This window comes from Macaca mulatta, chromosome 2 (genome assembly GCF_049350105.2).
Source record: "Macaca mulatta isolate MMU2019108-1 chromosome 2, T2T-MMU8v2.0, whole genome shotgun sequence".
NCBI lineage: Eukaryota > Metazoa > Chordata > Mammalia > Primates > Cercopithecidae > Macaca > Macaca mulatta.
The window spans coordinates 146,627,440-146,644,870 of NC_133407.1; positions in this window are offsets into that span (position 1 = coordinate 146,627,440).

Here is a 17,431-nt window from a genome sequence, read left to right on the forward strand (position 1 = left end):
CCCAGTGATTCTCACATGCATGCTTATGAATCAACTAGTGATCTTGTTAAAATGAAGATTCTGATTCCATAGTTCTGAAGCAGGGCCTGAGTGTCTGTTTTTCTAATAAGCTCCCGGGGGATGCTGAGACCACTGATCTGAGGGCCCCTTATTGAGTAATGAAGCTCTAGCCCAGCACCGTGTCATAGAAATCAAACATGCGTCACTAATGCAAACCAAATATGTATCTTCTGGTAGCCACATGTTTTTAAAAAAGAAACTATTGAAATATAATCAGTATTTTATTTAACCCAACATATTCAAAATAGTGTCACTTCAACATTAACATAAGAAAATTAGTGAGATATTTTGCCATCTTGTTTTTGTGCTAAGTCTACAATATCTAGCATACATTATATGCATAAAGGTAAATCTCAGTTTGAAATACGACATTCAGGTGCACAGTGGCTATCTATGGCTAGAGGATACCCCTTTGGTCAGTGCAGCAGTATCAGTGTGGCTCTCGCTAGTATGCAGCCTTAGAACTAAGACTTCACACTTATAAAATCCAAGCTTTTGACTGCTCTTATTCAAGCAATTCAACTTGAGTGTTATTTCTTATAAGCAACCTTTAGGACAATATAACAATTATGCTCTTACTGTAGCATCTTTTGTAAATTGATGACTACTCTATTTTTCATATATACACACACACATATATGTAATGTGTATATATGTATATATGATACACGCACACACACACCCCCTCCCCCAGAATAGCAGCTGCTATTCAAAGTCTTGCTATGGTATTTTTCTGGCTGGTATGAAGTGAAAATTTTCACAGGAGTTTTCTTTAAGCAGAGTAGGCTGGATTCAGGAAATGGATTTTTTCCTGCAACTGAATTCTCCTGATTGCTGGCCTACATTAACAAAAGTCAGCAGGTGATCACTCACATGCCCTGGCCTGCCCAGTAATGCTATTAGCATCTTTCATCCAAGTCCCCCAAGCACATTAAGAGCACAGCTGAAGCTCTGCAATGTCCTGTGACTCAAATAGCCCCAATTTACAAACAAACTGACAAGGCAGCCATTGGCTGAATAATCTTTTTCCATCCCAAGGCCCACTCTAGCAGATTGGTAATCAGAAGCCATTGCTCTGGGGACTATCCACCGTTACTCTGTTCTCCTATAGACACTGCATTCTCTCCTTCGAATTGATTTTTCTAAGTCACCTAAAGCAATGGTCTGGTGAAGAATGATGTTGGCAAAAAGGAAGAAAATGTTATGATCATTAAAATAATGATTTTTTATATAAAGTCAGGGTTGGTAGTAGGTATCTTTGCACACTAGGAATTATCGATTATTCCAACAAGAGGAAATACAGTTCAGCCCATAGTAATTAGACTTGGACCAAAATAATAATAATGTATTTTTATAGAAGGAAAGGAAAGCAGGTTTTTATTGAGTTTCCAGGGGCAATTGCAACAGTGTAGGAGAAAATCTTCAATAACATAGACAGATGTCATTTGCCCAGGAAACACGAAAGTGCTAGTATTGTTGACTGCCTGGTACTTCACTTACTCTGCATTGTTTGCAGAAGCTTTAGTCAATTTTAGGTATGTAGATATTTTTGTTAACTATTAAGCATTATTGAGCACTTATGTTGCCAATGACTACAGTGAGGATTGCCATATACATAATCATTGAGTCCCCATAATAATACTAGAAGGTACAAACACTTATTAGGCCCATTTTAAAGATAATGGATGTTAATCAGCATGACCAATATCACACCTAAGGAGCACAAAGACTTGAGCCTAGATCAATCTGACTCCAAGCTTATCATGATTTTAACTAATGCTGATACCATCCTTTTCAGTTCTGAAAAATACTAATTGTTTAAAGTAAACACTCAGCATAATAAGCCAAAACCTGACTCTTGTTATTTCTGCTACTTGGTACTAGCTCAGTATTTTGGGACCAAATAAAACCAATTTACACCTTGCCTAATTTATGTCTTGGGATATATGTGTTTACCCTGAGACCTCTTTTCCATGAACTACTAGCTCCTAGGTTCCTTCAACTGCCCTTCACATCTCATGGGCCCCAATTCCTTTGCCATGTTAAGAACTCATCTTCTATAGGGTGCCAATTATGTTTTGAAACAGTGCTCTTCTACACTCTGTTAGCTACCCTGGTAGATTGAAGGAAAAGGTTGAATTTAAGATAGAATTACTTGTAGTGATCATGTAATCATTGACACCATCAGGTACCAAGGCATTGTAGAAAGGGTTGTCCATTTGAGAAACTTGTCTTTATGTTTTTCAACCCTTTCTTCCCACCACTCCCCCTGCCCAATAGACACAAATCTCATAGTAGGTGGTTGTGTAGAATAAACGCACGAATGGTACCAAGAAAGAACAGGACAAATGAAAGGTTAAGTGTGGTACAATGCAAAAATGGCCATTCGTCTCTATCTCCCTGTATCCATTTTGTGCAAATGTGTGTTTGAAGCTCTACCAATTAAAATGGAGTCTATTTACCTTCCTTTTGAATATGGGCTGGCACTGTGACTTGTTCTAGCCAAAGCAATGTGACAGAAATGACATTTTTTTTTTTCTAGTTCTGAGCATGAGCCTAAAAAAGCTTACAAGCTTACACTCAATATCTTAGAAATTGGCTCAGTTGAAATGTGAAGACTGCGGGCTAACCTGCTAGAACCTGAGAGACTCCATGGAACAGAGGTGAGCTATTATAGTTGAGGTCATCTAAGATAAGCCAATCCGTGGTCAAACCCAACAACAGACCACAGGTACGTAAGTGAACTCAACTGAAACCAGAATAACTATCCAGCAAAGGCTAGCCCAAATTGTCAGTCTGCAGAGCCATGAACTAAATAAATAGGTATTGTTTCAAAGTCATTAAGTTTTAGGGTGGTTTATTACAGTTTTAAAAGCTAACAAATATATACTATGTCTGTAGCTAACATAATATCTCAAGGAACTCTATGCAGTATTAATAAAATCTACCATGAGGTACAAAGTAACAAAACAATTGAAAAAACAAACATCATAAACATTCTCTTGCTGTAATAATATACAACTGGTATTTTAACTTTTGTCTGTAAATAGCTAAGAAAATGGAAACAATAGGCTACCCAAAATAAGAGAAAAAAATTTTTTTCTCTTTAAAGACCTCATAAATGGCTATGGTCCAGAGTATTATCTCAATAAATCATATGAGTTAATGAGCAGTCTTACATGCAAGATGGCTCCTACAAGTGGTCATTTCAACAGTACTTGCTGCTGACATGATTACATTCTATTCTGCCATACGCTCCCTCTGCCTCGTTGTCTTGATTAGTTGTTTAAAGCCAAGAAATTCCTAACAAAAAGGAAGCATCAAAGACTTTGCAATAAATTGTAACCTTTCCTTTTGTCCTCATTAACAGATGCTGAGTTTTGACATTTATCACCCTTGGAAATTCTCCAGTGTGTCTTTAAGATTTGTGTTCCAACCATGGAAGGCTGTTCTGAATCTCTTTTGCAAGCAATATTCACTCCATTGGTTTCTCAAACTGAAATATCTAAAGAAGGAAATGACAGTGGACCCCATTATTATAAATTAATCACTGGTGAAGACAGAAAATTTGCCATCACATTATGGATAGAGAAGAATTCAATTCCCAGTTGTACCTTCTGAGACTCAATGTGTTTCATGCACTTGTTAATCTTCCACAGTCTTAAGATGACATAGTGGAAGTATTTGGTAAGAATGGAAGGGGGATGTTAATCAGAGCTGAAACCAAGTTAGTATGTAACTGCTGAGCTTTAAAGATTTGGTTCTTATCATTTTAATTTGTACATTATTGATAATGTACAATTTAATGATAAATTTTAATTTGTACATTATTGACACTATGTTGTAGGTATTACAGTTGTATTGGTGAGAGCCGGGGCTTTCTAATTCAACTGCCTAAGTTGAAATCATGACCTTACTACTCATTGACTGTTTGCCCTTGGGAAGTTCAATGTCATCTCTATGCCTCAGTTTCCATATTTCAGATTGGGGATCATATGTAATTCTCAAAGGACTGACGTAAGGATTAATGATTTACTAAATTTCTTTGAATCTAATATGCTAGAGGCACTGCTATTTTATGTACCAGGTGTGTGTGTGGGTGGGGGTGACAGGAGGCACTGAATCACATACTGATTTGGGAGAGGTTAAATGTGGGAAAAATGTATGTCTCTGAATTGATGGGGTAAATAGAATCCACTTCCCAAGTTCGTAGAACCAAGTGCTCAATACAGGACTAAGAAAAAAAGCATCAAGGCTGTGGATGTCATATTTTAAGGACTCTCAGGAGGCTGCTGCCTCTGTCATGTCAGAGAGAACTGGGTTCAAATGCTGGCTACAACATTTACTATCAGCATGACATTGGATAACTGCTCAACATGTCCAGTCGTCAGTTTTCCCATCAGTAATAACTTAGGTTGTGTTGTATATTATTAATAGATTTAATAAAGTATGTTAGCTATGAATGATAATAAGGGTCAAATAATGAACACTCAATAAATACTAAGAGACAGTAGTGTTGGAATTACTAACCCCTCCCTCCTACTCTATTACAGTGTCTTCTGCTGAGATTTTTTCCCCCTAATTTCTACAAAACCATGGGGAACAATACTACTAATCTAATAAAGTTTTTAGCATAGTGCCCGGCTATAGCAGATGCTCAATAAATTGTAGCTGTTTTACACATGGTAATACAGTGCTCTGATGATCAATCATATTAAATGCATTCCTCCTCCTATTTTGAGAATAAGCCTTATTGATATTAGGATCAGCTTTATGATAATTACCACAACACACTTCTAACGTAAATGCAACATCATCAGTTCTGTTCCAAGACCCTCGCTAGATTTGTTCGTTCAACTAGCATTGTAGATACTGAACTTGAACTCAAGGATCTGAAAGCAATAGGAATTCAACAGACTTCTGGAGCACAGGGAGGCCACCCCAAGTTAAGCACCTCCAATAGGGTTAACACATATCTGTTAAGCATCCTTGACGTGCCTGGTGCTGCATTACCTTATCCATTCCTTGCAGCACAAACTAGAATCCATACATTGATTTCCCCATTTGACATATAAGGAAATCAAGGCTATGAGAGTTTAAGTAACCCATCTGGGGTCACACATGTGAAGGGCTGATATTTAAATCAAGATTGAGTCAAAGGCCCATGCAATCAGCTACTGGGCATGGAACTGTTATGACATACCATTTCCTTATACAAATGTTTTAATTTAACTTGTTTGAACTTCAGTTTCTTCTTGAAAGCTACGGGAATGAAAGTATTAAAGCAGGAATCTTTTAGTTTTATTATCTCATGGGACTTGGAAAAATATCATATAATGATTAAATACTGAATGCAGTCCTTATTGCTTCAGATCAAGCAACCTATAAAAAAGAAAAAAAAAATCTTCAGAAGCTAAATTGTAATCAAGAAAGCCTGAGGTCTGTCCTGGTAGTACAGGATGAAAAAAATTAAGGCTTTTTTGACCAAAGTCTATATAATCATGAACCCATTATGATTTTCTAAATCCTGGCCAACTTAGAGCAGACAGCCTGTGCATGCATGAGAAGAGTGGTTTTAGAGAATGAAATGACCACTTTGCACAATGGAGAGCAAAATGCACAAGGCTATCTCAGAAAGCTGAAAATAGAGATAATTCTGCACGTATTGAGTGTCTGTTATGTGCCAGGGTATTCTAGGTGCTTTGTGTGGAACCTTAGTTCCCCTAACTGGTAAAGACAACTTGATGTTCACTTTATGGATCAGAAAACTGAGTTTCATGAATAGTCAATAACTTGCCTAAGATTAAAAAACCAAAAAATGGTCAAGTCTGAGGGCAGGGAGAAGGGGAGAATAGGGAGAGATTTGTTAAAGGATACAATATTGCTGCTACATTGGAAGAATAAGCTCCAGTGTTATATACCACTGTAGGGTGACTATAGTTAACAACAACATATATATTTCAAATAGCTAGGAGGACAATGAGTGTTCCCAACACAAAGGAACAATAAATCAGATGATGGATAGGCTAATTACATTGAAACATCATTATGTATCCCAGGAATAAGTACAATTATTATTTGTCAATTTTTTTTAAGTTAAAAAAACTGAAAAAACATGGTAAAGTCTGGATTTAAGTCCAGGTTTCTAATATTCAATTCTGTGCTAATGCCAGCCAGAGGAGGTTAGATTAGTGTCTTTTAGTGTGTTCCTATTAGCAGGGGTTAGAGTTTTTTTTTTTAATTTGAGAAATGTTGGGTTAAATAAGACAGGTTTTCACACTGTGGGACTTATCAGAGGCTTTGTTAAATTTAAGAAGAAGGATATTGCAAGTATCATTTCCCAGGTGGAATTTATTTTTCAGAGGAAATCTTCAGACTGTTGTTATAAACTATACGTTTGGGGAATCGCTGGCTAAATATATTTCCAGATAAAATATTTGCTATGACTACAGAGATAAATTGTGTTATCAGGCAGAACGAAGGCCAGCAATGCCTAACTATTTGTACAACAATGAGAGATGTGATGATGCATTTCCAACCAGGAAAGCGTGCTTGGGAAAAGAAGTGGTCTTCTGTTAATACATAAAAATTGAAGAATATGGCTTTGTTTCTTCAATTTTTATGTTTAAAAATGGCATTCTGATTGTTGGTCATGGGGAATGTGGGTTGGGGGTCTTGAAAGCTTCTTATACTGGTAAGCCATGCTTTAGTGAATATGTAAGGAAATGAGAAATCGTACAGTGATAGGAGTAAGAATTTACACAACCACGTTAGAGAGCATGTTAGCAATTTCTAATTTAATTCTTTCTCTAGGTAAATAGCCTAGAGAAGCTCTTGCAAATGTTCATAAGGAGATTTGTGAAAGTATATTCATTACAATGTTTGAAACATCAAAAAGTGTAAATGATCTAATTGCCCATGATTAGGAGAAGATAAAAATAAACAGGCTTATTCATAAATTCAATCTTATGTGGCAACAAATTAATGAGATACATGCATCTACATAAATCAATCTCAAAAATAAAATGGAAGAATGAACAAGTTGCATACAGCATCATGCCATTTACATAATTTTAAGCTATGCAACATAATACCGTATCTTGTGCACAGCTACCTGCCTGTAGTAAAAGTACAATAATATACTGTTTATGTAATATATACAATATATAAAATTCACTTGATTTTATTTATAACTTATGGTCACCAACCTTAATAGGTTCTATCTAGGGAAGCAAAAAAGGCAGACATAATGGAAAGAATAGCTGTATTTGTAAAGTTTTACTTCATAAAACAGTTGTAAAGAAAACTTGGAAAATAGCAGTTTAACCGCTTGTGGGTAAGTGATACATGCCTTCCTTTGTGCATTTTTGTGTACAAACTTTTTAATAAAATAAAAATGTATTGGACTTAAAAGTCCTAAAAAGATAACCTAAAGGCTTATGAACAAAATTAAATGATTTTTAAAGGGAAGGACCAAAAGCTTCCCTCTTATTCTTATATTATATCGATTTATTCCATCTGTGGGGCAGAATTTACTTCACAGCTTTTGTTTCTAAAGAATGACAGAAGAGACACTGTCTTAGTTCACCCAGGCTGCTATAAAAACTATACCATAGACTGGGTGGCTCACATACAACACATTTATTTCTCACAGTCCTGGAGGCCAGGAAGTTTAAGAGCAAGATGCCAACAGATCAAGTGTCTTCCTTATTGTTTGTCATCTTCTCACTGTGTCCTCACATAGTGGAAGGGGAAAGGCAGCTCTCAGGGGTCTCCTCTATAAGGGCTCTATTCCCATTCATGAGGTCTCTGCCCTCAGGGTCAAATCTCACAAATACCTCACCTTCTAATATCATATTGGTGACAAGTTTTCAATATATGAATTCGGATCACAGCAGATATAAATACATGTACTAATTTAACAGATGACAAAAATATGGAAAAATATGTACCTTAGAACAGAAAAAATGATATATTTGATACTTTTAAAGCATTTAGGTAGGTATTATATCCCGGGAATTATTCAGTAATTTCCCAAAGACTATATTTTTGATTAATATATAACTTAATAATATAACAATATTATGTATTGGCTTTTTTTAAAAAACCATTCTAGGAACCTGTAAAGTTTACTACAAATATCTAATATGACAAGATTAGCTCAATAACTGATTCTAGCTATCAGTGATAAACTTTTGTCTTGTAGTTTTAAAGGGGTGGTCACATTTTATTCTCACCTCTTGGCTCTGTGTCCTCTTCTCACCTCAGCAATTTCATATTTACGTGGGTTTAGATTGAAGTTATAGCACAAGATACATCATTGCTAGCTTTAAAAACAAAAGATCGATAACAGCTCAGCTGTCAGCACCATTGCTAAATATGTCCCTTCTCTATCAGACTGTGGTACCTAGCAGTAGACTATGTAATTACAATTCTTCACAGCTCTACAAACTTCCCCTGACATCAACATGATTATTTCCTAGGAAGCTATAACTTTAAGCAATTCCCTGAACTTCAAACTGCATGAATCAGCACCTTGGATTCAAGATCTGAAGTGTCAGCAAATCATCTTTTAAAAATGGATCTTTCCTGGAACACTTGATTTGAAAAAATAAAGTCATGTGGTTCTTCAATATTTTCACAGGCCTGAGTGGGTTTTGTTGCTTTAAATCAGGTTCTCCTCTTAAATTCAAAAGGATTTTAAAATCTCTAATGGTACCAACAAGAGGTAGAGAAATAACTAGTGTGTCTCTCACATAAGAAAATATAAAGTCTCAAAGTTTATTAAAATAAGAGGATGCTGAATCACATAAAAAAATTCACCTTATAAAGGCTTTAAAATCCTTGTTTTAATGAAAAACATTGCTTGTGAATTAAAATGCAACATGACTATCTGTGAATGCTTCTAGCTGATCTTGGGTCTCAGCTTATACCCCAAATTTAGTCAGCCTTATCTTTTCCAAAATGATAATCTGATAAGTGTCACATACATAAGTGATATCCAGTTCTGCTTCCAGCTTTAGCAAACTAGATCAATTCTTCCAACTGACAGAAACAAAATTCAATCTTATCTCAAAGAAGATAATGTTATCAGACCATTAAATTATCTCTATAATTCTTCATACAAAATATCTGAAATTAAATAAAAAGTTTTAAAAATGTATATTATTTAACTTATTAGTAATCAAGACTAAGTGTTGAACAGTCAATAGGATAATAAAGCAAACAGCTATATATAAAAAAAAGACTCACAGGAGACTCCGATATTGGAGCTATCAGGTATCTGAAAATAACTGTGATGCCAGATAGAAGATATGAGGAGGAATTTCAGGAAAACCTGGAATCTATTTAAAAGGTTCAAATGGAAATCATGGAATTAAATATACAATAACTGAAATTAGATTTGATAAAGCTGAAGAGAGAATATGTAAATTAGAAGATCAATGAATAGAAAATAAAGACTAAAGCAAAAAGCTTTTTAACAAAGAAAAATATAAAAGACATAAGGGATTTAGCCAAAAAATTATATGTTATTAGGGTTTACAGAAAGTGTAAAAAAGAATGAAGAATGATTGCAGCAATCACTACAACCATTAAGCTGATAAATATATAGAAAATTATACTTTGAGACCTCATAGTAAAGATTCTGGAAACAAAAAAAAAAAAAAAAAAAAAAGGAAAGAAAAATCTTAAAAGTACTAGTGCCAATATATCGTCTTCAATAGAGAAACAATATAAAAAAATACATGAAAAAAGATAAATGAATTCTGAAAAGAGATTCCAGAAACCAAAAAGCAAAGATGTTCAAAGATTACATTAAAAGAAGTAAAAGTAAATAACTGCCGAACTAGAATTGTGTACCCCACAAAAGCATCCTTCAAAAATAGAGGATATAGGACATCAGAAATATGACTGACTAGAGATCCCCAGCACTCATTTTCTTCACACAAGAAAGGACCAAGACAATGAATAAGTAGTTAAGATTTGACTGGAGTGCTGAAGGGAGGGTGCTGAAGTACAGTGGGTAAGTGGAGATACACCTGTGGTGATCAGAAGCCAGGAAGACAATGTGGAGGCACCTAGACCCTACAACCCTACCTCTTCCATCCAGATCAAATCTACCCAGAGTCAAGAGAGACTTCCTGTTGCAGAGAATAGTTAATCAGAAGACCCCCACCAGCCCTCACTGTCACTGCAAACACTTACAGTTCTTATAGTGCACAAGAATCCCACAGTCCTCATGGGCTCTGGACCCAGTTTAGGGGAGATGCCAGGAATTCACAAAGCTGTATTGCTCTGGGTTGGTAGCACAAGGTGTGCACTCCCACTCCCTACCCATCCCCTATGAGCCAAGCTGCTACAATATGGTGTGACCTTGAGATGAGATCCACTTCTAGAGCACACTCTCCTCTGGGGGCAAGTAGTCACTGCACCTCTCCAACACTGTGGGGAAAGGGGCCTCCATCTTCATTCTACCAATCCTACACAGGTGGATGAAAGCCACAACCCCAGCTATGTGAAACCTGTACCCACAATCAGCTGTGACTGTGATTTCGCACAAGAGGGAAGCTAATCTATGTCACCTACACTTCCAGCCAGAGAAACAGTTTGGCAGGTGAACCTGCCTTCAACCAGCTGAACCACTGTGTACTCGCCCCAAAGCAGGAATGTTTCTTGAGTCACTAAGCACTTGATATGCCCCAGACTGGCACAGCCACTATGCCCCCAGCCCTTGAGAAACAGCTTTGTGTCACCCAGCTGTACCACCAGGCACATACCCCTGGCCTGCCCAAAGGCCCTGGGCCTGCAATTAGGTCTTGAGAAACAGCTTTGTGGGCTGTTGCTGTCAGACATGCCCCCAACCAAACAGAAATGCACCTTCATCTCAGTTCTGAGAAACAACCCCATGGGCTGACTCCAACAGATACGACCCCAGGCCAGCCAAACAGCTGTACACCCATGTCCTAGTCCTGAAAATCATCCCTGTGAATCACCCCTGGCAAGTGGACCCCTAGGCCTGCTGAACAACCACATACCCATGCCCCTCATCAGAGAACAGTCTTATGATCCTAATCCCAGCAAGCCAGACCTCCAAGTTGGCTGACCCACATTGTGCACACAAGTGCCCCTGACCTGAAAAACACAGAAAACAATTCTTCCAGGAAAGCTACACTATCACCACCACAAAATCTCTCAGCCTAGGGCACTGAGACACTCAAAAATGTCACTAGTACAAATTACAGCTGAAGATACTATATGTAGATACACTATTACATCCACTTAGAACCAAAGCAAACACACTCCACCAAATCAACACCCCAAGATCCATCTATATGAAGTCCTTCCCTACAAAATCTACTTCATAAAATTGGAAGAGGCAGATGTCCTACTCAATGTGTAGAAGTCAATGTAGGAACAAATTAAACATGAAAAACTAAAGAACCATAACACCTCCAGAGGAACACAATTCTCCAGTAATAGATTTCAGTGGAAAGGAGATATACTAAGTGCCAGAAATATAATTAAAAATAGTCCTAAGAAAACAGCGAGATAGCAGAGAATAGAGATAGAAAATTCAATGAAATAAGGAAAATAGTCTATGATTTGAATGAGAAATTCAACAAAAGAAATAGATATAAAAGAACAAAGCAGACATTCTGGAGTTGAATAATTCAGTGAAGGAAATAAAAAATACAAGTGAGACCTTCAACAACAGAGCAGATCAAGTCGAAGAAATAATTTCTAAACTTGAAGACAAGTCTTTGAAAAAAACACAAGTAGACAAGAAAAGAGCAAAAATGCATACAGGATATAGGAAATACCATAAAGCTTACAGAAATTCACACTATGGGTGTTCCAGAAGAAGATGAGGGAAAGGTACAGAAATCATATTTAATAAAATATGAACATCCAGACATAGGAATCTCAAAGACTCTCCAAATAAATGCAACCCAGAGAGGTCCTCTCCAAATGACATTATTGTCAGATTGTCAAAAGACAAGGAAAGAATTCTGAAAACAGCCATAGAGAGGTGTCACATCAAATATCAAGGAATCCCAATTAGAGTAACAGCAGATTTCTCAGCAGAAAGCTTACAGGTCAGGAGAGAATGGGATGATATATTTAAAGTGCTGAAAAATAAACAAAACCAAAAATGGCCAGACAAGAATATTATACCAAGCAAAGTTATCCTTCAGAAATGAAGGGAAAATAAATTTTTTCACAGACGAGCAAAAACAAATGAAATTCATCATGACTAAATGAGCCTTATAAGAAATGCTCAAAATATTCTTTCATCTGGAAGTGACAAGATGGTAACTGCCATCATAAAAACATGTAAAACTATAAAACTTGCTGGTAGAACTGATACACAAAAAGAAGAAAGAGAAAGAATCCTTATTACTACAGAAAACTACTCAATTGCAAAAATAAACAATAAGATAGGACTTAAGGAAAAAATGATATACCTAAACAACCACAAAACAGTCATTAAAATGCCAGGAGTAAGTCCTCACCTATCAATAATAACTTTGAATGTAAGCAGATTACACTCTTCATTTAAAAGATATAAATTGGCTGAATAGATGAAAAAACACAACTATATGCTACCTATAAAAAACTCAGCTTACTTGTGAAGACACACAGATTGAAAGTGAAGGGATGGAAAATACATTCTATGTGGATAGAAAACAAAAGCCACCAGGAGTAGCTATACTTATATCAGACAATACAGACTTAAAGTCAAGAACTGTTACAAAGAGCCAGAGAAGGACATTATATAATGATATAATAGTAAATGGATCAACTCACAAGAGAATATAATGATTACATTCATTCAACACTGGAGCACCCAGGTATATAAAGCAAATATTATTAGACCTAAAGGGAGAAATATAAATATACCTCAATATGATAATACTTGGGTACTTCAAATATTTTTTCCTTTTTTTTTTTTTTTTTGAGACAGTCTTACTCTATCACCCAAGCTGTAATGCAGTGGTACAATTCTGGATTTTGGCTCACTGTAGCCTCAACTTCCCAGGCTCAGGCAATTCTCCCACCTCAGCCTCCCAAGTAGCTGGGACTGCAGGCACATACCACCATGTCTGGCTAATTTTTATATTTTTTGTAGCGATAGGGTTTCATCATGTTTCCCAGGCTGGTCTTGAACTCCTGAGCTCAAGTAATTCTCCCACCTCACCCTCCCAATGTGCTAGGAATATAGGCATTTGCCACCATGTCTGGACTTTTTAATTAATTAATTAATTAATTACTTTTGAGATAGAGTCTAGCACTGTCAACTGGGCTAGAGTGCAGTGGCACGATTTTGGCTCACTGCAACCTCCACCTTTCAGTTTCAAGCGATTCTTCTGCCTCAGCATCCCAAATAGCTGGGATTACAGGGGCACGCCACACACAGCTAATTTTTTGTATTTTTAGTAGAGACGGAGTTTTACTATGTTGGTCAGGCTGGTCTCAAACTCCTGACCTTGTGATCTGCCCGCCTCGGCCTCCTAAAGTGTTGGGATTACAGGCTTGAGCCCCGCACCCGGCCAATTATTTATTTTTTGAGCTCACACTTTCACCATCGGACAAATCATCTAGACAGTAAATTAACAACAACAGCAACAACAACCAGCCTTAAACTGCACCAGAGAACAGAACTAACACAACATTTACAGAGCATTTTCCCCACCAGCTGAAGAATACACATTTATTTTTCATCAGCGCATGAAACATTCTCCAGGATTGACCATATGCTCAGATATAAAACAAGTCTCAAAAATTTTTAAAAAATCAAGTATTTCATCTGACCACAATGGAATAAAACTAAAAATTAATACCAAGAGAAACATTCAAAACTATACAAATATTATTCATGGAAATTAAACAACATGCTCCTAAGTGACCAATGGTTGAAGGTAAAAACTAAGAATGGAACTTAATAATTCCTTGAAATAAATGTAATACAACATGCCAAAAACTATGGGTCAGAGCAAAGGCAGTATTTAAGAGTCAATTTTATAGCAATAGATGCCTACCTCAAAAAACTAGAAAGACTTCATATAAAAAAGTCAATGCTGCATCTCAAGGAAGTAGGAAAGCAAGAATAAACCAAACCCAAGATTAGTAAAATGAAATAAATAATAAAGATCGGGACAGAAACGAAACTGAGAAAAAAAAAGTACAAAAATCAAGGAAAAAAAGGTTTTTTTGAAAAGATAAACCAAACCGATAAACTACTACCTAGACTAATAAGAATAAAAGTGAGAAAACATAAATAGAAACACAACAGGAAATGCCACAATAAATATGAAAGAAACACAAAGAATCATTAGAAACCACAATGAACAATATATGCCAATGAGTTGGAAAACAGAGAAAGTGGATGAATTCTTGGATATATATAATTTACCAAGATTGAACCAATAAGAAACAGAAAACACAGACAGACCTATAACAAGACCAAGTCAGTAATAAAAACTCTACCAACAAATAAATGTCCAGGACTGGATAACTTCACCAATGAATTCTACTATACCTTTAAAAAAGAATACATACAAATTCATCTCAGGCTATTCCCAAAAAATGAAGTAGAAGGAACTCTAACTAATTCTATGAGGCCAGTATAACCACAGAATTATCTACATGAATGCAGAAAAGTAATAAAATTCACCATCATTTTATAATACAACTCTCAATAAATTAGGTATAGAAGGAAAGTACCTCAACACAATAAAGGCCAAATATGACAAACCCACAGCTAACATCATACTTACTGAGGAAAAACTGAAAGCTTCTCCCCTAAGAACTGGAACAAGAAAAGGATGCTCACTGTCACCACTTTTATTAAACATATTTCTGGAAGTACTGGCCCAGAGTAAACAGGCAAGGGAGAGAAACAGCCTCACATCAGAAGGGAGGAAGTCAAATGATTCCTGTTTGGAGGGAAAATGGTATTATATAGAGAGAAATGTAAAAATCTATCAAAAATCCCTCTTAGATCTGATAAATATTCAGTAAAGTTGCAGGATACAAAAATCAACATGCAACAATCAGTTGTGATTCTATACATGAACAACAAACTATATTTAAAAAATTAAGAAGGTAATTCCATTTACCCTAGCTACAAAAGAAAATACATAGAAAGAAATTTAACCAGGGAGGTGAAAGACTTCTGGGGGGGGGGGCAGGGGGAACAACTCCTGATGAAAGAACTGAAGATAATACAATGGAAAAACATCCCATGTTCGTGGACTGAAATAGTTAATAGTGTTAAAATTACTATATTGCTCAAAGCAATCCACAGATTCAAGGTAATCCCTATCAAAATACTAGCATCATTTTTACAGAAATAGAAGAAACAATTCAAAATTTGCATGTGACCAAAAAAGAGCAAGAATAGCTAAAGCAACCCTGAGTGAAAAAACAAAGCTGGGGACATCATACTCCCTGACTTCAAAGTTTACCACAAATCTATAGTAACCAAAACAGCATGGTATTGGTATAAAAATAACACAGACTTATGGAACAGAATAGATAACTGAAAGATAAACCCATATGTTCACAGCCAACTGATTTTCATCAAAGCTGCCACGTATATATATTGGAGAAAGGACACCTGTTTCCATAAATGGTGCTGGGAAAAACCAAATAACCAATGTAGAAGAATAAAACAGGACCCTATCTCTATATCTCACCATATAAAAAAATCAACTCAACATAGATTAATGACACAAATGATAAAACTGCTGGAAGAAAACAGGGAAAATTCTTTAGGACACTAGGCAAAAATGTTATGGCTAAGAATTAAAAGCAAAAGCAGACAAATGAAACTATATTAAACTGAAAGACTTCTTTACAGCAAAATAAATAATCAATAACGAGAACACCTCTGGAATGAGAGAAAATATTTGCAAACTATTCATCTGCAAAAGGACTAATATCATAAATATACAAAGAACTCAACAATAAAAAAGTAAATAATTCCATTAAAAATGGGCAAAGCACATGAATAGACATTTCTCAGAAGATGATATATAAATGGCCAACCAGATATGTGAAAAAAATAAACATTACTAATCACCAGGGAAATGCAAATTAAAACCACAATGAGATAATGTACTCCAGTTAGAATGGCTATTAAAAAGACAAAAAGTAACAGATGCTGATAAGGATGTAGAGAAAAGGGAACTCATATATGTAAGCAGAAATGTAAATTAGTATAACCACTATGGAATATAGCATGGTGGTTTCTCAAAAATCTAAAAATATAACTACCATGTGATCCTGCATTCCCACTACTGGGTATTTATCCAATGAAAAAGAAATCAGCATATCAAAAAGGGATATCTGCACACACGAGTTTATCATAACACTATTCATAATAGCAAATATATGAAATTGACCTGTCTATTAACCAATGAATGGAGGATAAAGAAAATGTGGTATACACAACAAAATACTATCCGCCCTTATGAAAGAATGAAACAACATTATTTGCAGCAACATTGATAGAACTGGAGGTCATTAGATTAAGTGAAGTAAGTGAGGCACAGAAATACAGATACTGCATGTTCTTATCCATATGTGTTAGCTAAAAACCTTGATCCCATGGACATAAAGAATTGAATGATACATACCAGAAACTGGGAAGGGTGGGTGCGTAGGGGCATAAAGAGAGGTAGATTAATGTGGACAAACATACAATGATACAGAATAAATAGTTTCATGTGTTTAGAGTGAATATACTTAGCAACAATATTTTGTACATTTCAAAGTAACTAGAAGAGATAACTTGAAATGATACCAAAACATAGGAATAAATACTCAGTGTTGTATATCTGAAATACTCTGACTTGACCATTACATTTTCTATGCATGTGACACATGTATCCCAAAACTATGATGTGTCAATAGAAGAAAAAAGGAAAAATTATTAACTACAGACATTAGAAGGGATATATCACTATGGATCCTAATGATATTACAAAGATAATCAGAAATGACTTTGAAAAATACTTTGTGTTTTGACTATATATTTGAACATTTTTATTAAAAGACAAAAATCTTAGAAAAAAGTTTACTAAAATTGACACATGAAACAGATTATCTGAATAGACCTATGTTTAGAAAAGAGATTAAATCAGAAAATTAAAAACAAATATACAACAACAAAAACCCCTATCAAAATTAAACTCCAGAGTTCAAATAACGGCTTCATTGGATAGTATATCTCCTTGACTTCATTACAATTATATACCAAAAGCCTACAAGATACTTTATAATTAATGAAGAAATATTTATATCTTTCTTATCCTTTTCTTTCTTTAAGAGAAAGAGTCTTGTTCTGTCACCCAGGCTGGAGTGT